This window comes from Triticum urartu, unplaced genomic scaffold (assembly GCF_056163025.1).
Source record: "Triticum urartu cultivar PI428250 unplaced genomic scaffold, HENAU_Tu73 scaffold2, whole genome shotgun sequence".
Lineage (NCBI taxonomy): Eukaryota > Viridiplantae > Streptophyta > Magnoliopsida > Poales > Poaceae > Triticum > Triticum urartu.
Genome location: NW_028260368.1, coordinates 5,121,537 through 5,146,536, shown reverse-complemented (window position 1 = coordinate 5,146,536; position 25,000 = coordinate 5,121,537). Strand labels below are relative to the sequence as shown.

At 36.6% G+C, this 25,000-nt stretch overlaps 2 non-coding genes across 2 annotated transcripts; both read left to right on the top strand.

Annotated features, from left to right (window-relative positions):
* Positions 1 to 20,449: 20,449 nt before the first annotated feature.
* On the top strand, positions 20,450 to 20,523 carry TRNAP-UGG (transfer RNA proline (anticodon UGG)). The gene has a single exon. It is a non-coding gene; the product is annotated as a tRNA-Pro (tRNA).
* Positions 20,524 to 20,662: 139 nt separating this feature from the next.
* On the top strand, positions 20,663 to 20,736 carry TRNAW-CCA (transfer RNA tryptophan (anticodon CCA)). Its single transcript has one exon. It is a non-coding gene; the product is annotated as a tRNA-Trp (tRNA).
* The last annotated feature ends 4,264 nt before the right edge of the window (positions 20,737 to 25,000 follow it).

Genomic DNA, 25,000 nt, shown 5'->3' with positions numbered 1-25,000 from the left:
GGTACTATCGGATCGGGTGAATTAGAGAATAGACAGAGGTCCGTTGGCATTTCAGCCTTTCTTCTCCTTTCAGGGCCTATCCGAAAGAGAATCCAGTACCTCTTGGTCCTGAATATCAGAATAGGACGAACGAACCGGCCTCCGCGGATATCTTTGCTTCGGAACAAAACCCTGCAATCAAATAGATTGTCCCAAGGGCGCCATATTCTAGGAGCCCAAGTTATGCTATTGAAAATTCGTTCCTCTAGCAGTTCCGGTTTGAGCATTCCGTTCCCTTTTTCAAACTCCACTTCTTTTCATATAGCAATCCCTGATCAAAGAGAGAACAATATCCATTTCAAAACATTTCTAACAGATTCCTTAGTTCGGACCGACGAAGTAATGTCACTCGACTATTATCAACCTGACTGCAATCTTTTTCTGTCGGTAAGGATTGCACCAGAGCACCTTCTACTTCTAATAGGCCATGAACTATAGATAGAGAAGAATCATTCTGAGCGAGTACATAAGAAGCGATCCACTTTTTTTCATCGGTTCCAGGGGAAGACCAAAGATCTTGCGCGGCAGGTCCGCCAGAAAAACTCAAAAGAGAAAGAAGTCTCGTTAATCTCTTCATGCTCGTTCCAAGTTCGAAGTACCTTTTGGCCAAAGAAAAACCCGCTTCCTGACACGATTGCCTCTTTATCTTTATATAGATAGATTCTATGGGGTTATTACTTAGTAAGTCTATTTTGTACAAGAGCCCCTCCTATCTGATAGAAAAGGGTCCCATGATCCCGAGCCGATCTTACCTTGGCTCGCAAACCCCAAGTTTGTCTATGAAGAGCTAATCTAATTGTATTTTTTTCTAGAATGGATTTCTTATGTGGAATACTAATGGATAGGGCTTCGTTGCTAAGTGCTACAAGATCTAGTGCACTGGAACTCGTGGTTATGGACCCGAATCCTTTAGTATGGAACATTGTCTTTTCCAAGTAAAAACCCCTAGTATATGAAAGAATGAAAAGGTGCTTTCGTTCTTGTGGAATAAGAAGCCCTCGTACCTTAATGAAAGGAAAATCGTAATTTTTCGTTAGGTATTTGACCAAATAGGATCGTCCAGTTCCTACAGAACCTATCACTAAAATACCCGATAGGGCTAAGCGGAACGAAAAGGGTTTTCCATGAGATGGTAAATGAAAACGATTAGTCCCACACGAGGTTTGGGAATAAGTGATTGTCTGATAATGAGCAAGGAATATACGTCTTTCTGCTAAAGAGGATCTATTAAACTCATAATTCATTAGATCCTTGTTATCAATGCCAACTAGGTATCATAAGTAAATGGATCCCGGTTGTTCAATCCTTTGATAACCAAGGTCATTCTTTGCTAAAGAGAAATGATCACTATGAGTCAGACTCAATAGAATTGGATCCATTCCAAATAGCGAGAATTAGGATTCTTGATCCCTCTCAATCTCTCTTTCAATTCGAGGATCCAGAGAGGTGTTTTCATAGTCATCTCCGAATATTTGCCATCTCGGAATATTTTCGATTTCATTTTTCTATGATATGTCTTTCTATATGAAAATTGGTTATTTACGATGTACGATGATCCCTGTTAAGCATCCATGGCTGAATGGTTAAAGCGCCCAACTCATAATTGGTAAATTTGCGGGTTCAATTCCTGCTGGATGCACACGAACGGGAACATTCCATAAGTCTATTGGAACTGGCTCTCTATCCATGGAATCTCATCCATCATCCATACATAACGAATTGGTATGGTATATTCATACCATAACATAAGAACAATAAGAACTCGAATTCTTATCGATACTGGAACTCAGAGCATAGGAGGGAAAGTCGATTTATGGATGGAATCAAATACGCAGTATTTACAGAAAAAAGTCTTCGTTTATTGGGAAAGAATCAATATACTTTTAATGTCGAATCGGGATTCACTAAGACAGAAATAAAGCATTGGGTCGAACTCTTCTTTGGTGTTAAGGTGGTAGCTGTGAATAGCCATCGACTACCTGGAAAAGGTAGAAGAATAGGACCTATTCTGGGCCATACAATGCATTACAGACGTATGATCATTACCCTTCAACCGGGTTATTCTATTCCACTTCTAGATAGAGAAAAAAACTAAAGGAGAATACTTAATAATACGGCGAAACATTTATACAAAACACCTATCCCGAGCACACGCAAGGGAACCGTAGACAGGCAAGTGAAATCCAATCCACGAAATAATTTGATCCATGGACGGCACCGTTGTGGTAAAGGTCGTAATTCCAGAGGAATCATTACCGCAAGGCATAGAGGGGGAGGTCATAAGCGCCTATACCGTAAAATAGATTTTCGACGGAATCAAAAAGACATATCTGGTAGAATCGTAACCATAGAATACGACCCTAATCGAAATGCATACATTTGTCTCATACACTATGGGGATGGTGAGAAGAGATATATTTTACATCCCAGAGGGGCTATAATTGGAGATACTATTGTTTCTGGTACAAAAGTTCCTATATCAATGGGAAATGCCCTACCTTTGAGTGCGGTTTGAACTATTGATTTACGTAATTGGAAGTAACCAATTAGGTTTACGACGAAACCTAGAAATCGATCACTGATCCAATTTGACTACCTCTACGGGATAGACCTCAACAGAAAACTGTTGAGTAACGGCAGCAAGTGATTGAGTTCAGTAGTTCCTCATAGAAAATTATTGGCTCTAGAGATATGGTAATATGGAGAAGACAAAATTGTTTGAAGCACGCACAGAACCGGAAGCGCCCCTTGTTTCAAAGAGAGGAGGACGGGTTATTCACATTTAATTTGATGGTCAGAGGCAAATTGAAAGCTAAGCAGTGGTAATTAAGACCCCCGGGGGAAAATAGGGATGTCTCCTACGTTACCCATAATATGTGGAAGTATCGACGTAATTTCATAGAGTCATTCGATCTGAATGCTACATGAAGAACATAAGCCAGATGACGGAACGCAGAGACCTAGGATGTAGAAGATCATAACATGAGCGATTCGGCAGATTTGGATTCCTTTCCTATATATCCACTCATGTGGTACTTCATCATATGATTCATATAAGATCCATCTGTCTAGAGATCGTCATATACATCTAGAAAGCCGTATGCTTTGGAAGAAGCTTGTACAGTTTGGGAAGGGGTTTTTTGAGAGAAAAGAAGAATCTACTTCAACCGATATGCCCTTAGGCACGGCCATGCATAACATAGAAATCACACGTGGAAGGGGTGGGCAATTAGCTAGAGCAGCAGGTGCTGTAGCGAAACTCATTGCAAAAGAGGGTAAATCGGCCACTTTAAGATTACCATCTGGGGAGGTCCGTTTAGTATCCCAAAACTGCTTAGCAACAGTCGGACAAGTGGGTAATGTTGGGGTGAACCAAAAAAGTTTGGGTAGAGCCGGATCTAAGTGTTGGCTAGGTAAACGCCCCGTAGTAAGAGGGGTAGTTATGAACCCTGTGGACCACCCCCATGGGGGCGGTGAAGGGAAAGCTCCCATTGGTAGAAAAAAACCCACAACCCCTTGGGGTTATCCTGCGCTTGGAAGAAGAACTAGGAAAAGGAAAAAATATAGCGATAGTTTTATTCTTCGTCGCCGTAAGTAAATACGTAACTAGGAATATGGAAAATTGCATTTTTGGAATTTGCAATAATGCGATGGGCGAACGACGGGAATTGAACCCGCGCATGGTGGATTCACAATCCACTGCCTTGATCCACTTGGCTACATCCGCCCCTTATCCAGCTAAAGGATTTTTTTCTTTTTTCCATTGATCATTATTCTATTTATTCTGACCTCCGTACTTCGATCGAGATATTGGACATAGAATGCCACTCTTTAAAAAGGAAAAAAGGAGTAATCAGCTGTGACACGAAAAAAAACGAATCCTTTTGTAGCTCATCATTTATTGGCAAAGATAGAAAAGGTCAATATGAAGGAGGAGAAAGAAACAATAGTAACGTGGTCCCGGGCATCTAGCATTCTACCCACAATGGTTGGCCATACAATCGCGATTCATAATGGAAAGGAACATATACCTATTTACATAACAAATCCTATGGTAGGTCGCAAATTGGGGGAATTCGTGCCTACTCGGCATTTCACGAGTTATGAAAATGCAAGAAAGGATACTAAATCTCGTCGTTAACTGAATTCTGAATAGAAAGATTAAGAAGAAAAAAAGATTCAAAATAAAGTAAAGGTAGGCGGGGAATAACCTTATTTATGACAAGTTTCAAACTAGTAAAGTATATCCCTAGGATAAAGAAGAAGAAAAGTGGGCTAAGGAAACTCGCAAGGAAAGTTCCAACCGATCGTCTACTTAAGTTCGAGAGAGTTTTCAAAGCACAAAAACGTATCCCTATGTCTGTTTTCAAAGCACAAAGAGTTCTTGACGAGATTCGCTGGCGTTACTACGAGGAAACTGTTATGATACTGAACCTCATGCCCTATCGAGCATCTTATCCCATCTTAAAGTTGGTTTATTCGGCAGCCGCAAATGCTACTCATTATAGGGATTTCGACAAAGCGAATTTATTTATTACTAAAGCCGAAGTCAGTAGGAGTACTATTATGAAGAAATTCAGACCTCGAGCTCGAGGACGTAGTTTCCCCATAAAAAAAAGCATGTGTCATATAACAATTGTACTAAATATAGTAAAGAAATCTAAATAACCTTTAGATCCATCTAAGATTTCGATTCCCAGTAAAAAAAATATAGAATAGAAAAATATGGGACAAAAAATAAATCCACTCGGTTTCAGACTTGGTACAACCCAAAAACACCATTCCTTTTGGTTCGCACAACCAAAAAATTATTCTGAAGGTCTACAGGAAGATAAAAAAATAAGGGATTGTATCAAGAACTATATACAAAAGAATAGGAAAAAGGGCTCGAATAGAAAAATAGAATCAGACTCAAGTTCCGAAGTAATTACACATAATAGAAAAATGGACTCAGGTTCAAGTTCCGAAGTAATTACACATATAGAAATCCAAAAAGAAATCGATACGATCCACGTCATAATCCATATTGGATTCCCAAATTTATTAAAGAAAAAAGGAGCAATCGAAGAATTAGAGAAAGATCTACAAAAGGAAATTAACTCTGTAAACCAGAGATTTAATATTTCTATCGAAAAAGTTAAAGAACCTTATAGACAGCCTAACATTCTTGCAGAATATATAGCTTTCCAATTAAAAAATAGAGTTTCATTCCGAAAGGCAATGAAAAAAGCCATTGAATTAACTAAAAAAGCAGATATAAGGGGAGTAAAAGTAAAAATTGCGGGTCGTCTCGGAGGAAAAGAAATTGCACGCGCCGAATCTATTAAAAAGGGTAGACTTCCCCTCCAAACAATTCGCGCTAAAATTGATTATTGCTGCTATCCAATTCGGACTATCTATGGAGTATTAGGTGTAAAAATTTGGATATTCGTAGACGAAGAATAAGTAATCTTGTCTTCGGATTCTGTCCATTGATAGAATAAAAAATGACAAGAGACTTTTTTCCTGAAATCCCTGCAAAAGAAGAAATTATACCTCTTTCTATAAGATTTAATGAAAATTGATAAATCATTTAATATAATTGCTATGCTTAGTGTGTGACTCGTTATTTTTTTCTTTTTTTTAAGAAAAAAACTTAGTAATTATAGAAAATTAACTAATAACCAACCTATTGCTTCGTATTGTCGAGATCCTAACTAAGAAACAGTCACTATATGAATAAATACCTCTATCATAACATAAATGAGTAGATGTGTCATATAGTTGTAGCAACTGCAATTTTTTCTCTAAAAAAGAAAAGGGATTCTAGGTTGTGAAGCAAAACTAAAGGGATGTGGATAAAGGGAGGGATGATAGAAAGAAGGAAGAGGAAATAAATAAGATATAGGATTCCACTATGTATGGTCTATGAATTACATCATAAAAGGCAATGTGATAAAGCATCAATATAATAAAAATAATAGAGAATTAAAAATTGTAACTTGAAACAAGAACTACAAATTTAAAGCAATAATAAAGAGCCGCCCGGGTTAATAAAACTGAGAAAATTAACTCGGAAAGAAATTTTTTGGAAGCTCCGTTGCGGGATTCAGACCTAACCATTCAAGGAGAAGCAGTGGGAACGACAGAACCTATGATTCCATAGGATTTTATTGAAAAGAATCCTAACACTTCATTGGGTGGGATGGCGGAACAAACCAAAAAAATTGTCTTATTTGGTAAGTTTATAAATTAACAAATAAGACAGGAAAGAGTAAATATTCGCCCGCGAAATTCTTATTGAATTAGAATACTTTACCGCGATTCAATAAGAGTAAAAATAAGGATTTTTTTAAGAAGGATTACATTATCTATAAATATAGAATTTAGATAAATATACACACACATCTGGATATATTCTAGATCTTCTTTTTTGACTATATATTATATTTTTCTGTTTTAACAAATTCAATATAAAAAAAACCGAACTTTTTCTATTATCTATTAATGTGTATCTATCCGTACCGTAATATTTTGGAATATTATGAATTAGAGAAATTTACATGCTTTCTGATTCCATTCGCGAGGAGCTGGATGAGAAGAAACTCTCATGTCCAGTTTTGCAGTAGAGATGGAACTAAGAAAGAGAACCATCGACTATAACCCCAAAAGAACCAGATTTCGCAAACAACATAGAGGAAGAATGAAAGGAAAATCCTGCCGAGGCAATCGTATTTGTTTTGGTAGATATGCTCTTCAAGCACTTGAACCCGCTTGGATCACGGCGAGACAGATAGAAGCAGGACGAAGAGCAATAACACGATATGCACGTCGTGGTGGAAAAATATGGGTACGTATATTTCCCGACAAACCGGTTACACTAAGACCCACGGAAACACGTATGGGCTCGGGAAAGGGGTCCCCCGAATATTGGGTATCCGTTGTTAAACCTGGTCGTATACTTTATGAAATGGGGGGAGTATCTGAAACTGTAGCTAGAGCAGCTATCTCCATAGCTGCCAGTAAAATGCCCATACGAAGTCAATTTATTCGATTAGAGATATAGAACCCTAAAAGGGGTATGGAAGATAAAAAAAAATGCTCGGTTTTTCTTTCTGGAAAGACAATATTTCTTTCATCCTTTTGCATTGAAATAACAAATTGAAATCAAAATAATATGATTCAACCTCAGACCCTTTTAAATGTAGCAGATAATAGTGGAGCTCGAAAATTGATGTGTATTCGAGTCATAGGAGCTGCTGGTAATCAGCGATATGCTCGTATTGGTGATGTTATTGTTGCTGTAATCAAAGACGCATTGCCCCAAATGCCTCTAGAAAGATCCGAAGTAATTCGAGCTGTAATTGTACGTACATGTAAAGAGTTCAAATGCGAAGACGGTATAATAATCCGCTATGATGACAATGCTGCGGTTATAATTGATCAAAAAGGCAATCCAAAAGGAACTCGAGTTTTTGGCGCGATTGCCGAGGAATTGAGAGAATTGAATTTTACCAAAATAGTTTCATTAGCTCCTGAAGTATTATAAATACTAGTAGGCGAAATTGAGACCAAAGAATTAATTTAGTAGATTGTGTTTTACGTATATGTTTTAAAATCCAAAATGAAAAAAAAAAAAAGAAAACATGTTGATTATAGAAAAATTAGGAGGAACCTAGAATTAGAGTCTTATGGGCAAGGACACTATTGCTGATTTACTAACCTCTATAAGAAATGCGGACATGAATAAAAAAGGAACAGTTCGAGTAGTATCTACAAATATTACCGAAAACATTGTTAAAATACTTCTACGAGAGGGTTTTATTGAAAGTGTTCGGAAACATCAGGAACGTAACAGATATTTCTTGGTTTCAACTTTGCGACATCAAAAGAGAAAGACTATAAAAGGAATATATAGAACAAGAACCTTTTTAAAGCGTATCAGCCGACCCGGCTTACGAATTTATACCAACTATCAAGGAATTCCTAAAGTTTTGGGTGGAATGGGAATTGCTATTCTTTCTACTTCTCGAGGAATAATGACAGATCGAGAAGCTCGACTAAACAGAATTGGGGGAGAAGTCTTATGTTATATATGGTAATCGCCCCGCCTATAGTGCTCGAATTCTATCTCGCCCTTCCTATTTTTAAAATAAAAATAGAAAAATAGGAGAAAAAAAATATGACAGAAAAAAAAAATAGGAGAGAAAAAAAAAACCCGAGAGAAGCAAAAGTAACTTTCGAAGGTTTAGTTACGGAAGCCCTACCCAATGGAATGTTCCGCGTTCGGCTAGAGAATGACACCATCATCCTAGGCTATATTTCAGGAAAGATACGGTCTAGTTCTATACGAATACTGATGGGGGATAGGGTCAAAATTGAAGTAAGTCGTTATGATTCAAGCAAGGGACGTATAATTTATAGACTTCCCCATAAGGATTCGAAGCGTATCGAAGACTCGAAGGATAGCGAAGATTTGAAGGATAGCGAAGATTTGAAGGATACCAAAGATTCAAAGGATTAGGTTTTTCTTTTTTTTTCTAGGGTAATAAATTCTAAGTTCTAAAATTCAAGCGAAGAGACTTATTTTTTCCAAAAGATTAGATTCATAGTTTAAAAAAGGATACGGAAATATGAAAATAAGAGCTTCCGTTCGTAAAATTTGTACAAAATGTCGACTGATTCGTAGGCGTGGACGAATTAGAGTCATTTGCTCTAATCCGAAGCATAAACAAAGACAGGGGTAATCTTTCGAAAAAGAACTTTACTTTCTAAAAAGTAAAAAAAAGTACCCGCGGAAATGTTCCAATTCCAAATAAAATAATTTCATTTAAAATAATTAAAGTAAAGGGTTTATTTTACCCTGAAACGGATATCTTTGTATCTTTTTTTCTTTTTTTTATTTCTAACTCATATTTATGAGATAATAAAATATGGCAAAAGCTATACCAAAAATTGGTTCACGTAAGAAAGTGCGTATTGGTTTACGTAGGAATGCACGTTTTAGTTTACGGAAGAGTGCACGTAGAATAACAAAAGGGGTTATTCATGTTCAAGCTAGTTTCAACAATACCATTATAACTGTTACAGACCCACAAGGTCGGGTGGTTTTTTGGTCCTCGGCCGGTACTTGTGGATTCAAAAGCTCAAGAAAAGCATCACCCTATGCTGGTCAAAGAACAGCAGTAGATGCTATTCGTACAGTAGGTTTGCAACGAGCAGAAGTTATGGTAAAGGGCGCTGGTAGTGGAAGAGATGCCGCATTACGAGCCATTGCTAAAAGTGGTGTGCGATTAAGTTGTATACGCGATGTAACACCTATGCCGCATAATGGATGTCGACCGCCTAAAAAAAGACGTCTGTAAAAGAATTAACCCGCTTTCAACTTTCATTTCAAGAGAAATAAACGATTCAATGATAAAATAATAATACTAGTCTATTATGGTTCGAGAGGAGGTAGCAGGATCCACTCAAACACTACAGTGGAAGTGTGTTGAATCAAGAGTAGATAGTAAGCGCCTTTATTATGGTCGTTTCATTCTGTCCCCGCTTAGAAAAGGTCAAGCGGACACCGTCGGTATTGCCTTGCGAAGAGCTTTACTTGGAGAAATAGAAGGAACATGTATCACACGTGCAAAATTTGGGAGCGTGCCGCACGAGTATTCTACAATAGCAGGTATTGAAGAATCCGTACAAGAAATTTTACTAAATTTGAAAGAAATTGTATTGAGAAGTAATCTCTATGGAGTTAGAGACGCATCCATTTGCGTCAAAGGTCCTAGATACATAACTGCTCAAGATATCATCTTACCGCCTTCCGTAGAAATCGTTGATACGGCACAACCTATAGCTAACTTGACAGAGCCCATTGATTTCTGTATTGATTTACAGATCAAGAGAGATCGTGGATATCAGACAGAACTCAGAAAGAACTATCAAGATGGAAGTTATCCTATAGATGCTGTATCCATGCCTGTTCGAAATGTGAATTATAGTATTTTTTCTTGTGGGAATGGAAATGAAAAACACGAGATACTTTTTCTAGAAATAGGACTAATGGAAGTTTAACCCCTAAGGAAGCACTTTATGAGGCTTCTCGTAATTTGATTGATTTATTTCTTCCTTTTCTACACGCGGAGGAAGAGGGCGCTAGTTTCGAAGAAAATAAAAACAGGTTTACTCCACCCCTTTTTACTTTTCAAAAAAGATTAACTAATCTAAAGAAAAACAAAAAAGGAATTCCATTGAATTGTATTTTTATTGATCAATTAGAATTGACTTCTAGAACGTATAATTGTCTAAAAAGGGCCAATATACATACACTATTGGACCTTTTGAGTAAGACTGAAGAAGATCTTCTGAGAATTGACAGTTTTCGTATGGAAGATAGAAAACATATATGGGACACTCTAGAGAAGCATCTCCCAATTGATTTACTTAAGAATAAACTCTCGTTTTAAATCCATTGCAATTTTTTTTCTTCTTCTTTTTCGAGTTAGAATAAAAAGAAAACAATTTAGCATCTTTGGTACAATCTATATTTTCGCGAAATGGATCATAATAAAATGGATTTTAGGTATCTAGGGAAGATTCACTTGGAAGTAACTATTTCCTAGATACCTATGGTACTTCACGGTTGAATGAATCAAAAAATATCTAAAAAAGACCTAAAGTTAATGATTTATCAATGGGTAATGTTGCTCCAATACCTAACCAAAGAGCTACTACAGTACCGATTAAAAAAACGGTCGTAGCTACTGGGCGGCGAAATGGATTTTGGAATTTATTGACATTCTCTAGAAAAGGTACTGTCAATAAGCCTGTTGGCACAGAAACCATTAAAAGAACGCCCAATAACTTATTGGGTACCGTACGGAGTATTTGAAACACGGGAAAGAAGTACCACTCGGGTAATATTTCCAGAGGAGTTGCAAACGGATCTGCCGGTTCACCAATCATTGATGGCTCGAGAACCGCTAAACCTACATTACATGCAATAGTACCTAGAATTACTACTGGAAAAATATATAAAAGATCGTTGGGCCATGCGGGTTCCCCGTAATAATTATGTCCCATCCCTTTAGCTAATTTAGCTCTTAATACAGGATCATTTAAGTCTGGTTTCTTTGTTATTGGGATAGGTGAACTCTTTAGGATCCATCCCCCAAAGGAACCGGACATGAGAATTTATCATCATCCGGCTCGAGCAAGAGTGAAAGAAATAAGACCGCGGAAGATCCTTAATAGAATTAAGGTTTATAATGACTCAATGACTCTAGGCAAGAAAAGCTTTATCAGATTCTCTTTTCCGAAGTTGCACCTACAACTACTCATTGAAAATAATCCTATTCTTATGGGTAAATGCTCAATATCCAAGTGGGCTTACAAATTTGATCATGATCAATTGCTTTGTGGATTGTCTCATGTCTCTTGATTAGTTGGTATTTATCCCCTCAATATCGCAAGTTTCTTACCTCCAAACAAAATATTTACTTGTTACTAATAAAAAATCAAAAAGTTTAGCCTACATTCTTCCTTAGATCCCTTCTTTTACTCCGATAGTATTGCGGATCACAATCGATGCAAAGAAAATGAATGCATTTCCATACTATAATAAAAAGGTAAGTGTAATAAATAGAGAACTGGATCATGTCACATGACTTATTCCATTTCTACTCTATGGGATCTTACGGAGCCTGTTCATGGATGACATGGTTGCGGTATGATCATAGAAGATATTCTCCTCAAGTGAACCAGCCTATCCTTCCTAGGTAGGGGACTTACATGTTGATTGGATGCGGAGACACCTTTGGTTGTGAATTCTAATGTGGCAGATCCAATTCTTTATCTGCATGGCCAAATCAATAATTCAAGTCACACACTCCCATAATCCGCCTTTTTTCTTTCGTAAAATTAACTTCAACTATTTGTATTGTATAAAAATACTTTGGAGTTGAAGAGAAGTATCCAAATGACATGTGTTATTTTACAATAACCCATGCTTGTAGCAATGAAATACCAAAACCTACCCGATATGATATATGATAATTATAATTCTCTATGATATGCCTTCCCTATAAAGGACCCGAAATACCTTGCTTACGTATCATTGGAAAGTGCATTAACATAAATACGGCAGTAAGCAGAGGCAGTACAAAGGTATGTAAACTATAAAAACGAGTCAAAGTGGATTGGCCCACACTAGCACTTCCGCGTAATAACTCCACTAAAGGCGATCCTATTACCGGAATGGCGTCAGGTACACCTGTCACAATTTTGACTGCCCAATAGCCAATTTGATCCCAAGGCAAAGAATAACCAGTTACACCAAATGATGCAGTCAAAACAGCCAAAACCACACCTGTGACCCAAGTTAATTCGCGGGGTTTTTTAAATCCCCCTGTGAGATACACACGAAATACATGCAGGATCATCATTAAAACCATCATACTTGCTGACCATCGATGAACTGATCGGATTAACCAACCAAAGTTGGCCTCGGTCATTATGTATTGAACCGAGGAAAAAGCCTCTGTAACGGTTGGTCGGTAGTAAAAAGTCATAGCAAAACCGGTAGCGACTTGTACTAGAAAACAAGTAAGTGTAATTCCCCCTAAACAATAAAATATGTTGACATGGGGAGGAACATATTTACTAGTTATATCATCTGCAATTGCCTGAATCTCAAGACGTTCCTCAAACCAATCATATACTTTATTGAGATAGGTAACTAACCCGAGTCCCCCTCTAAGAGCCGTATATGAAAATTTCATCTCGTACGGCTCAAGCAGAAACACAAAAATTTTCAACGAATATTAGAAAAAAGGTTCAAAACTTCATCAGCCACTGAATTGGGTCGATTTGCCTTGAAGATATCAAATAAGAAAAATCCGGAATATCTTCTTTGTGATGATAATGCCAAAAAATCTCAAGTTGGCGCGTCTTTCTTTCTTCCTTTCCCTTATGTTGGTCATTAGAGGCTTCTTGACTTTTCTCTTCCCTATAAAGGATTTGTTTTTTTATGCGTAATATAGAAATTATCTTGTTGAGATCCTATGAATCAGTTCAATTAAAACCTTAGATTCATACTAGAGCCACGATGATTTAGTCTCAAGCTAAACAAAAGGCAAGGGTTCTTCGAATAAGAACCGCTTGATAATCATTTATTGAATCAGTGTAATGACTCGACAAAATCGAGAGAAAAAAAGTTGTCTTTTGGGCAAACAAAATTGGAAGGAAGAAAATTTCTTTTTTATTTTTATTTAAGAACTACTTGAATTTTTCAGTCTGGTTGCGAGGTCTTAATAGTGAGTATGAATCATAGTTCCATTTTTTTTTGATCCACTCTATCTATTTCGTGTTCCAGATACTAGAATAAATAATATCTGACGAATTAGAATCATCTTGATAGAGATAACAGGCCCTTTCTATGTATTATCAATAGGATCAATTCTAACAAGTCACACACTCATATTCCAGAGATACCGAAACAAAAAAATTCCGCGGTCGAACTACCATAATATCTAGAAATGTAGATCTTAAACTAGAAAGGCTTTTTTGGATGGAAAAACTCTGACTTCCTAGTTTTAGTTAGTAGAAACCTAATTGGTTAAAATTCCGTCCAGTAAAACGGAAGAATTATAAATTTCTAAAATGATAGATAGGAATATAGCGAATAAAGCCATTGCGATCCCCATAAAAGGAGTAGTCCCCCAACCCGGGGCGACTTTCCCATATTCCGAATTCAAGGGTTTCAGTAAACTACCTGCACCAGTTCGTTTTGGCCTAGGTTTAGAACTATCTTCAACGGTTTGTGTAGCCATAAATTCTATTTAATCATTGGTGTTGACTTTGTATACTATTCCGTTGTAGTTGTAAATACACGATCTTTTCGTAGATCCATTGTAATCTTGAAATTCTATAAAAATGGAAACAGCAACTTTAGTCGCCATCTCCATATCTGGTTTACTTGTAAGCTTTACTGGGTATGCCTTATATACCGCGTTTGGGCAACCCTCTCAACAATTAAGAGATCCATTCGAAGAACACGGAGACTAATTTAAGTAAGAAGTCTCCCAGATAGGGGGACTTCTTACTTAAATGAAATTATTTTATTCTTTTAGTTGGAGTTGGTGGAACCTTAGGTGGTTCTCGGAAGAAGATAGCGAAAAAAATTATCCCTAAAGTCGAAACTAAAAGGAACGTATAAACCAATGCTTCCATAGATTCGATCCTGGTTTATTTACAATTATAACTTCCACACCTATTCATTTGTCATTTGGGATAATTTCCCATATAAAGAAAGAAAAAGAGTCAAAGAAAGGATGGGAGATGTTTCCCATGTCAAATCAAAAAAGAGAGGTGAAAGATACTATAACAATGTGTATCAAACTGCCTGTTTCCTTGTAGTTGGATCTCCCACTTTTTGGAATGTTCCAAATTCCACTTGAGCATCCAAATCTGGATCAATACCAGCAAAAACATCTCGGAACAATGTTCTAGCGCCATGCCAAATGTGTCCGAAAAAGAAGAGCAAAGCAAAGGTAGCATGACCAAAAGTGAACCAACCCCTTGGACTGCTGCGAAAAACACCATCAGATTTCAAAGTAGCCCGGTCTAATTCAAAAATTTCCCCTAATTGAGAACGCCTCGCATATTTTTTTACAGTAGCAGGATCAGAATAACTTACTCCATTAAGTTCGCCACCATAGAACTCCACCGTTACACCTACTTGTTCAACACTATATTTGGATTCTGCTCTTCTAAAAGGAACGTCTGCTCTAACAATTCCCTCCTCATCTACCAAAACAACCGGAAATGTTTCAAAAAAAGTAGGCATACGGCGTACAAAAAGCTCACGTCCTTCTTTATCTCTAAAGACGGGATGTCCTAACCATCCAACAGCTATTCCATCCCCATTGTCCATTGAGCCTGCTCTGAATAATCCCCCTTTTGCCGGATTATTACCAATATAATCATAAAAGGCTAATTTTTCGGGAATTTTAGACCAAGCTTCTGATAAACTAAGATTTTCGGCTAAACCATTGCTAACTCTTCGATATATTTCTTGCTGAAAGTATCCCTGATCCCACTGATAACGAGTAGGCCCAAATAATTCGATTGGGGTCGTTGCTGACCCATACCACATAGTTCCAGCAACTACGAAAGCTGCAAAAAAAACAGCAGCGATACTACTGGAAAGTACAGTTTCAATATTGCCCATACGTAATCCTTTATATAGACGTTGAGGCGGACGGACACTAAGATGGAATAAGCCCGCTAATATACCCAATGTACCCGCAGCAATATGATGAGAAGCTATTCCCCCCGGAACAAAAGGATCAAAACCTTCTGCACCCCACGCTGGATTTACAGCTTGTACTTTTCCAGTTAGTCCATAAGGATCGGATACCCATATCCCAGGACCATACAAACCCGTTACATGAAATGCCCCAAAGCCAAAGCAAGCCACCCCTGCAAGAAATAAATGAATTCCAAAGATCTTGGGCAAATCCAAAGAGGGTTTTCCCGTCCGCTCATCAGAGAATATTTCTAGGTCCCAATATACCCAATGCCAGATCGCTGCCAAGAAACACAAGCCAGAAAACACAATATGCGTACCTGCCACACCTTCATAACTCCAAATACCCGGATTTGTTACAGTTCCTCCTGAAATACTCCAACCACCCCACGAATCCGTTATTCCTAAACGAGTCATGAAGGGAATTACGAACATACCTTGTCTCCACATTGGATCCAGAACAGGATCAGAGGGATCAAAAACTGCTAATTCGTATAAAGCCATTGAGCCAGCCCAACCAGAAACTAGAGCTGTGTGCATTATATGCACCGCAAGCAATCGACCCGGATCATTCAATACGACAGTATGAACACGATACCAAGGCAAACCCATGGAAATACCCCTTTAGCAAAGAAAAATAGACACGATGTCGCTTTATTTTATCGCATTGAAAAAGACTATCCATATCCTATGTACCTAACCCTTCTAGGGGATTCTGTGTCAGAAAGCGCGAATATTTATTTCATTCCATTAAAAATAAGAAGCCAATTCTGTTCATAAGAAGAAAGAGAAGCAGATCTATTCTATACTCGATAAGTGCCAATATGCAATGGGTAACTTGGCCAATTTGGAAAAAACGAAGAATAGATCGCTACCCCTCTTTGTTTAGCATTCAAATCACCCATTCCCTTTTCTTTATTCAATCTGTCTTACATTCCTTATATGTATAACCTTTCAATCTACGTATTAATAGAATCTATAATATTCATATAGAATAAGAATAAAAATTAAGACAATAAACTGCGGATTCTTTCTTTCTGTTCCATTCTTACGTTTCCATATTAAAGTGTGGTTTTCTTACTTAAATTTAATAATATTAATCTAATATGCCCATTGGTGTTCCAAAAGTACCTTACCGGATTCCTGGAGATGAAGAAGCGACTTGGGTTGACTTATACAATGTTATGTATCGAGAAAGGACACTTTTTTTAGGTCAAGAGATTCGTTGCGAGATCACGAATCATATTACAGGTCTCATGGTATATCTGAGTATAGAAGATGGAATTAGTGATATTTTTTTGTTTATAAACTCCCCAGGCGGGTGGCTAATCTCAGGAATGGCTATTTTTGATACGATGCAAACGGTGACACCAGATATATATACAATATGCCTCGGAATAGCCGCCTCCATGGCGTCCTTCATTCTGCTTGGAGGAGAACCCACCAAGCGTATAGCATTCCCTCACGCGAGGATTATGCTTCACCAACCTGCTAGTGCTTATTATCGGGCAAGGACACCAGAATTTTTACTAGAAGTAGAAGAGTTACACAAAGTTCGCGAAATGATCACAAGGGTTTATGCAGTAAGAACAGGCAAGCCTTTTTGGGTTGTATCCGAAGACATGGAAAGGGATGTTTTTATGTCAGCAGACGAAGCCAAAGCTTATGGACTTGTCGATATTGTAGGGGATGAAATGATTGACAAGCACTGCGATACTGATCCAGTGTGGTTTCCAGAAATGTTTAAGGATTGGTAGTGTCCGGATTTCTTGTAAAGTTATTTCACAGCTAAATTCGTGTTTTCCTCGATTTAATAGAAAATAGAAAGACTTCATGATGAGCAATCATCAGGTTAAGATGGATCTAAACCAATCCATTTTTTTCTATATACATACAACATGCCGACGGTTAAACAACTTATTAGAAACGCAAGACAGCCAATACGAAATGCTCGAAAAACGGCCGCGCTTAAAGGATGCCCTCAGCGTCGAGGAACATGTGCTAGGGTGTATGTGCGACTCGTTCAGATCATGACTTCAAACAAATATAAAAAAAATTGAAGTATCCATGATTAGTACCAATGAATAGGATATAGCTTCTCTATCCTAGATTTCTATGGTATATGGAATTTATGGTTTCCTTTGGTGCAAATCCAATTATCTAAATTGGAAATAAGAAGCAATTCTCCCATTGGTAGCAAATGGTTATCCATTAAGCGGAGGAAATAGTAATAAAAAGAAAAAGGCTTATGCTCCTTTATCTTAAAAGAACGGACTAACAGGGTCAGCTACTTAGCCAACTTTCATAATTAAATACCGTCACTGTATGGATAACTCTTATTGTGAAAAGAGCTATTTACTCTATAATGGATAGGTAGAGCCAAAGAATGTGGACTATACAAGTTCGCAATACCTTTTGATGAAAGAAAGGGCTCCGGTGTATAGAGAGGGCCTCACCGTTTAAAAGGGAACCATAGAAACGATGGAACCCACTATTTTTTTTAGTATTATTAGAATGAATTTGTTATTTCGTATAGAAATAACTGAACGGAGTGGAATAAAAAATCGTGGTTGGGAAGGTTACTATAGCAAAAGCCATTGGAATTAATATTTTATATATCGGAATAATTAGTTTTGTTATTAATGAGAAAAAGGGTGGCTAAAAGAAGAGAAATCATTAGTTATTCATTAAGGTTAATTTGATTCAATGACCAGAGTTCCGCGAGGATATATAGCCCGGAGACGACGAACAAAAATGCGTTCATTTGCCTCAAACTTTAGAGGGGCTCATTTAAGACTTAATCGAATGATTACCCAACAGGTAAAAAGAGCTTTTGTTTCCTCTCATCGAGATAGAGGTAGGCAAAAGAGGGATTTTCGTCGTTTGTGGATCACTCGGATAAACGCAGCAACGCGGGTATATAAAGTATTCGATAGTTATAGTAAATTAATACACAACCTGTACAAGAAGAAATTGATTCTTAATCGTAAAATGCTTGCACAAGTAGCTGTATCAAATCCAAATAATCTTTACACGATTTCCAATAAAATAAAGATCATCAATTAAAGGTATAAATAAAGTAATATACTGGAATAATAAAAGATGAATTCCCGGAGAGGGAACTCCGGGAAGATACAATAAATTAAGATTAAGTGGTAGGAATCAACGAGCTGGATTACTTTCTTTATAATATATATAGGTCTGGCCCTTTCGAATTCGAATAAAACATCAACAATCGGAACTTAAGTTCCGGTTGTTGTTTCTTAAATTTTGGTTGTTGTTTCTTAAGTTTCGATTGGAATTGTACTTTTGCGTTAATTGAGGAATATGTCTATTTTTTCTGGGTCTAGAACCTGTAATTATTGAAATTGACTGGGCTTGAAATTGCTTTTCGTTCTCATAGTTACGAAACGGTAAGAAAGATAAAATACGAGCCTGTTTTATAGCAAGAGTAATTAATCGTTGTTGTTTCAAGGTTAATCTATTTATTCGTCTCGATAATATTTTTCCTTGTTCACTAATAAATCTATTAATTAAACTCATGTTTCTATAATCAATTCGATCTCCCGGGCCAATCCGGGGACGCCTACGAAAAGGTTGTTTAGATTTACGAAAAGGTTGCTTGAATTTACGAAAAGTTTGCTTGGATTTACGAAAGGGTTGCTTGGATTTATTAAAAGTTTGCTTGGATTTACTAAAGGGTTGCTTAGATTTAAGAAAAGGTTGTTTAGATGTATACATGATTTATTCCTTATTTAAAATTTGAAAATTTGAAAATTCACTTCTTTATTTTATTAATTTAGGATCCAGAAGAAGTAGTTTTTCTTTGATCCATATCTTATTTGATTCATATTATAGTATATGAATACCCTCTATACATATGAAATAATATCTACCGGAAATCAGATGAGTTGATTTGTATTTTGTATTCTATACTATGTTTTCTTTATATATTAAATATGAAGTTCTTACTCTTTCTGTTGTTTGGAAAGATCAAACACACGATGTTCCTATTTCTTTATTTCGTGATGAGTCGTATGCTTGCGACAATAACGACAAAATTTTTTGAATTCTAATTGTCCGGGTGTATTGTGGCGATTCTTTTGAGTACTATATCTAGAAATCCCCGTCGATTCCTCATTGGCACCTTTTCGAACACAACTGATGCATTCCAAAATAACTCTGATTCTAACATCTTTTCCCTTGGCCATGAACCTCCTTTTCTTTTTGGATTGACTTAACTTAATTCTTCTACTTATTCTTTTATTCTTCTATTTTGAATCCGAAGAAGAAGAATAAAATTCATTAGAATAATTTTTTTTTATTCTTTAATTAAGTAATAAAAAATAGAGAAATAATTAAAGAATACAATCCTTGTCGAATTAGCAAAGATTTTGGTTCGAAATCCTTTCATTTAATTAGCCAGCCCCGCCTTTTCTATGCTCTGATTTCTGAGGCCTTATTTAGCTTGGGTACCCCTTTAAATTGAATTTCTATTTTCAAAAATGGGGTTTACCAAATTTTTAATGACTCTGAGGTTCAACCCAATCCATCTTTTCTTTCTTTTTCCTTCCGATACTAAAAAAAGATTGAAAAGGATCAAATTTTGTCATATCACGAAGAAATCTATCCCTCCCATAGCAATAACTAGAATTAAAAAAAAGGGAATGACAAAGCATCTGGGAATAAACGATTAATTTCTATCAATAAACCTGCTAAAGCACCAAACCATAGAGTACTTAGCACGGGTGCTACAGAGAGATATGTTTTTATATCCCGCATTGAAAATCCTCCTTCCTTGTTGGAATACATATATGATCATAAACTCTTGCCCAAGATTGTTATGCTATATATAAAATGAACCATATCGACGAAATTTTCCTATCCCTAAAAAAGAAAAAGATGACCCCTTCTTCCTATATATTACCAAGGAAAAGTAATCCTTCTTTTATAGGCGAAATTATATTGGATTTTATATGTATATAATTCCTTAATTATATGAGACCAAAAAGAAGAAATGACACGAGGGTTCTATATATAGATAGAGAAAGAAAGAAGAAGAAAATTATGATGTGGAAAAGAAGACAGGAATTGTGTACAATGGCATTGTACAACAATTTAATTTGGAAAAGGGATGTAGCGCAGCTTGGTAGCGCGTTTGTTTTGGGTACAAAATGTCACAGGTTCAAATCCTGTCATCCCTACCTATTACTTCTTTCTTCTTTATAGGCAGTAGCGACGAGATCAATTAAAGTAAAGTGGGTATAACTTGAATTTGTGGAGACTATACGTACGTGAGATACATTAGGAATAGAAAAAGATTTTCTTTTTGAATGAATGAAAGCGCTCTTAGTTCAGTTCGGTAGAACGCGGGTCTCCAAAACCCGATGTCGTAGGTTCAAATCCTACAGAGCGTGATTCCATCTATTTTATGTCGAAGCAGAGTAAAATAACTTAACAAAATTGAATTGTAACTCCAATTTCAATTTGACCTCCTCTCTGGTCTGGAGGAGGTCAATCAAAAAAAAAAAATGACTCAATCAAAGATCCAACTGATCCCCACGCCTGTATTGCAAATACGCAGTCACGAATAATCCCGCTAAAGTAATAGGAATTAGGCCTAAGACGATTCCAAATAGAAAAACTTCAATCATTTCGATTTGTTCGAGGGGATAAAAAAAGAGGTACGATCTATCCCTAAATAGTACTCTAAATTATCCACGAATCTCAATGACCAAGAAAAGAATTCCTAATTAGTCTGGAAAAGAGTCGTAGAATGCCAGGAATCCCAAAGAAAGATTTTTCTTTTCTGAATTATAATTATTCAGTCAATTCAAATAAGGCGTATCTTGTTCAAGCCAATAAATAGAGCTGGGGTTATAGTTAAAGCAGCCAGTAGAAAACCAAAATAACTAGTTAAAGTAAGCATGAAAGAGTTAAATTCCATTTATTTTTTTTTACTACACTACATATGTTGGTAAAGCATTTACCTAAGTTATGGAAAATTCATAATTCATCAGTTATTTTAGATAATACTAAAAAACAAGATAGAGTAAGATACAGAAGTGTAAAAGAAAGTGGATTCATCAGATGATACATGAGTCCCTAATTCCGAATCAAGAGATTTGTTGTGGAATTTGTCAATTGAGTAAAGTAATAATATTAAGAACTAGATCATCTAACCCCATTGAATGAAAAAAAGAAATTCAATTTTCAGGGAAATTTTTGAATAAGAGATAAATAAACAATTGAATTTGAAAAAAAAAACTTCTTTCTATTTTGGATAATTTCTTTTTCAATAGGACCCTCTTTTTGGAGTGAACGATCGAATATTCCCCTATTCCTTCTTATTTTAACTGATTGTATTCCATATGGAATAAGAGGAGAACAAAAGCATTCCACGACCTGCCAAGGGGCTGTTAAAAAAAAAAAAAAAAGAAAGCTCTTCCTTGAATTTACTTTATTTTTATTCCTTTTTCGAACTCCAACCAAAGTAGATTCGAAGACGAGTCACTTCAATTATCCTTTTAAGTTCTATTCTATCTTCTGTCTTTCCCTATTTCATCTCGTAAAGTTCCGCGCTCGCAGTTTGGTCAAGAAAGTTAGACCTAATCCAACAAACAATACAAGGATGAATTACGAATTATGAAAGGATAGATTTCACATATACTTGTCCTTGTATTGTGTCAGTATGAGAATATCCTTCCTAAATTATTTATCCAAACCTATTGATCATTAACTTAGATTTTCCCAAGATTTTGGCTGCTATTCCGAATTACTCTATTATTCCGAAGCCAATGAAAAGTAAGTAGAACCTACAAAAATGGGGTTTTCTATTGATGCCTTGAATAACATATAGCTTACCTATAGACAAAAAAAAAATAAAAAAGTAATTATGTTTCGGAACCAGGCAAAACCAGATTGCTGTGCCATAGGAAGGATAGCTATACTAATTCGGTATACTCAAAATACACCTTTGGTACAAAATTGACAATCTCACAAGGATGAAATATCAGTAATTTTCTATTTACTGGTCGATCCCATCTTTTACGGAATCAATTCCTTTTTTGAATGTACAAAAATTTTGGGAGTTCAGCATGTCTGGAAGCACGGGAGAACGTTCTTTTGCTGATATTATTACCAGTATTCGATACTGGGTTATTCATAGCATTACTATACCTTCCCTATTCATTGCGGGTTGGTTATTTGTCAGTACGGGTTTAGCTTATGACGTGTTTGGAAGTCCTAGGCCAAACGAGTATTTCACGGAAAGCCGACAAGGAATTCCGTTAATAACCGACCGTTTTGATTCTTTAGAACAACTCGATGAATTTAGTAGATCCTTTTAGGAGGCCCTCAATGACCATAGATCGAACCTATCCTATTTTTACAGTGCGATGGCTGGCTATTCACGGACTAGCTGTACCTACTGTTTTTTTCTTGGGATCAATATCAGCAATGCAGTTCATCCAACGATAAAACAAATTCCAACTATAGAACTATGACACAATCAAACCCGAATGAACAAAATGTTGAATTGAATCGTACCAGTCTATACTGGGGTTTATTACTCATTTTTGTACTTGCTGTTTTATTTTCCAATTACTTCTTCAATTGAGAGAAAGAAAGAGACTAATAAGAATTCTCTTATCCCATTTGGAAGGATACCATCCTTATAACTACCCATGACTGTTTTTGTCTCTAGCATGACCAATTGATAAAATGTGGAGGAAAGTAGGGGAAATGGCCGATACTACTGGAAGAATTCCTCTTTGGCTGATAGGTACTGTAGCTGGTATTGCTGTGATTGGTTTAGTAGGTGTTTTCTTTTATGGTTCATATTCTGGATTGGGTTCATCTCTATAGTAATCGGAGGGACCAGATTGTAAACATGAAAAAGTAGGAGCTTAGCGGGTCCTTACCCCCCTTTATCTGATTAGAGCGGAAAGGACCCGCGGAATTTTTATTTTACTCTTATAACGCGAATTGAATCTATTCGATTCACTCTTATGAAGCAACAAGAAAAAGAGATCACTCGAGGATCCAATATCTTATTCCACGAAGGAAGTATCCTGAAAATCCTTGATTTAGTTTCGAGTAATAAACTAATAAAACCTTAATCAAAACTATTCAACTAGCCTAAAAATAAAAAAACCTTCAATGGAAGAGTTTACTTTTTTTTTGCAAAATTTCTGTAAATTTGAAGTTGAACTTAATTAAACAAGCCAAGCAATTTGCTCACAATCACAAGAAATTTTTCCCCCGCCATATTTTCTTCCCCTCTGTTTGTCCACTACCTCGGCTAAACCTAAGCAAAAGAAAAAGAGGTCCAAGAGACAGACCCGAATAAAGAAGAAATAGTAATCTTTGACGAATTAGGAAGAAAAAGGATTCTTATTTTGATACAAGAAGAATCGGCACAAGAAAAAGGCTTTTTCTTGTGCCGAATAGACGATTAAGAAGACCTGCAATCCCTCCGAAAAAGAAGAAATTTTAATTTGATTGTTCTCGCCTTTGCCTTGGATTCTCTTCTTTTGCATGGGATATAAATAAGGAATTCCAGACATCTCATAAACAAAAAGCAGTCTAAACAAAAAAAGGATTTCCAAAATAGATCATAGATAATTCTAGCAATTGCCAATAAATCGAGGCTTTTTACCAACTTGATGGTAAGAAATCCCGGGACCTAGAAATTCATTTCGTACAATTGAACCTTTTCAAACTGTTTCTTTTTGAGAACCAAAAAAACTTGTGCCAAAATAACGGATGCGAAGAAGAACAAAAGGCCTTGGACACGTAATGGATCCTGAAGCACGATTTCTGCGTCCCCCTGACCAAAACCTCCCACATTAGGATTGCTTGTTAATGGTTGATCAAGCTTGATGGATTCCCCCTCTGAAACAAGAAGTTCTGGTCCGGGAGGTATAATATCAATCACTTGGCGTCCATCTGATGCATCAACTATGGATATTTCATACCCCCCCTTTTCTTTACGTAGTATTTTTCTTACTATACCTGTTGACGTAGCATTATAGACTGTATTGTTACTCTTGCTACCATCAGGATAGATCTGTCCTCTTCCTCGGTTTCCCCCTACATATATGGGATATTTTAAGAAATGAGCATCTTTCTTCGTAGCAGGATCAGGGGAAAGAATGGGAAAGACAATTTCACTATATTTCTTACCGGGAACAGGGCCTATCACAAGAATGTTTTTTTTATCGGGACGATAACTCTGAAAAGCAAGATTTCCTATCTTTTCTTTTAACTCAGGGGAAATACGATCGGGCGGCGCTAATTCGAATCCCTCGGGCAAAATAAGAACAGCACCTACATTCAACCCTCCCTTTTTTCCATTAGCAAGAACTTGTTTCAATTGCATATCATAAGGAATTCGAAGAACTGCTTCAAATACAGTATCGGGAAGCACAGCTTGGGGAACTTCAATATCGACGGGCTTGCTAGCTAAATGGCAATTGGCACATACAATTCGTCCAGTTGCTTCTCGTGGGTTTTCATAACCCTGCTGCGCAAAAATGGGATATGCATTTGAAATAGATGTCCGAGTTATTACGTATATCATGATCGATACAGAAATCGATCGAGTTATCTGTTCCTTTACCCAAGAAAAAGTATTTCTATTTTCCATGTCCAATCGCAGATCCCAGAATTTCTACAATA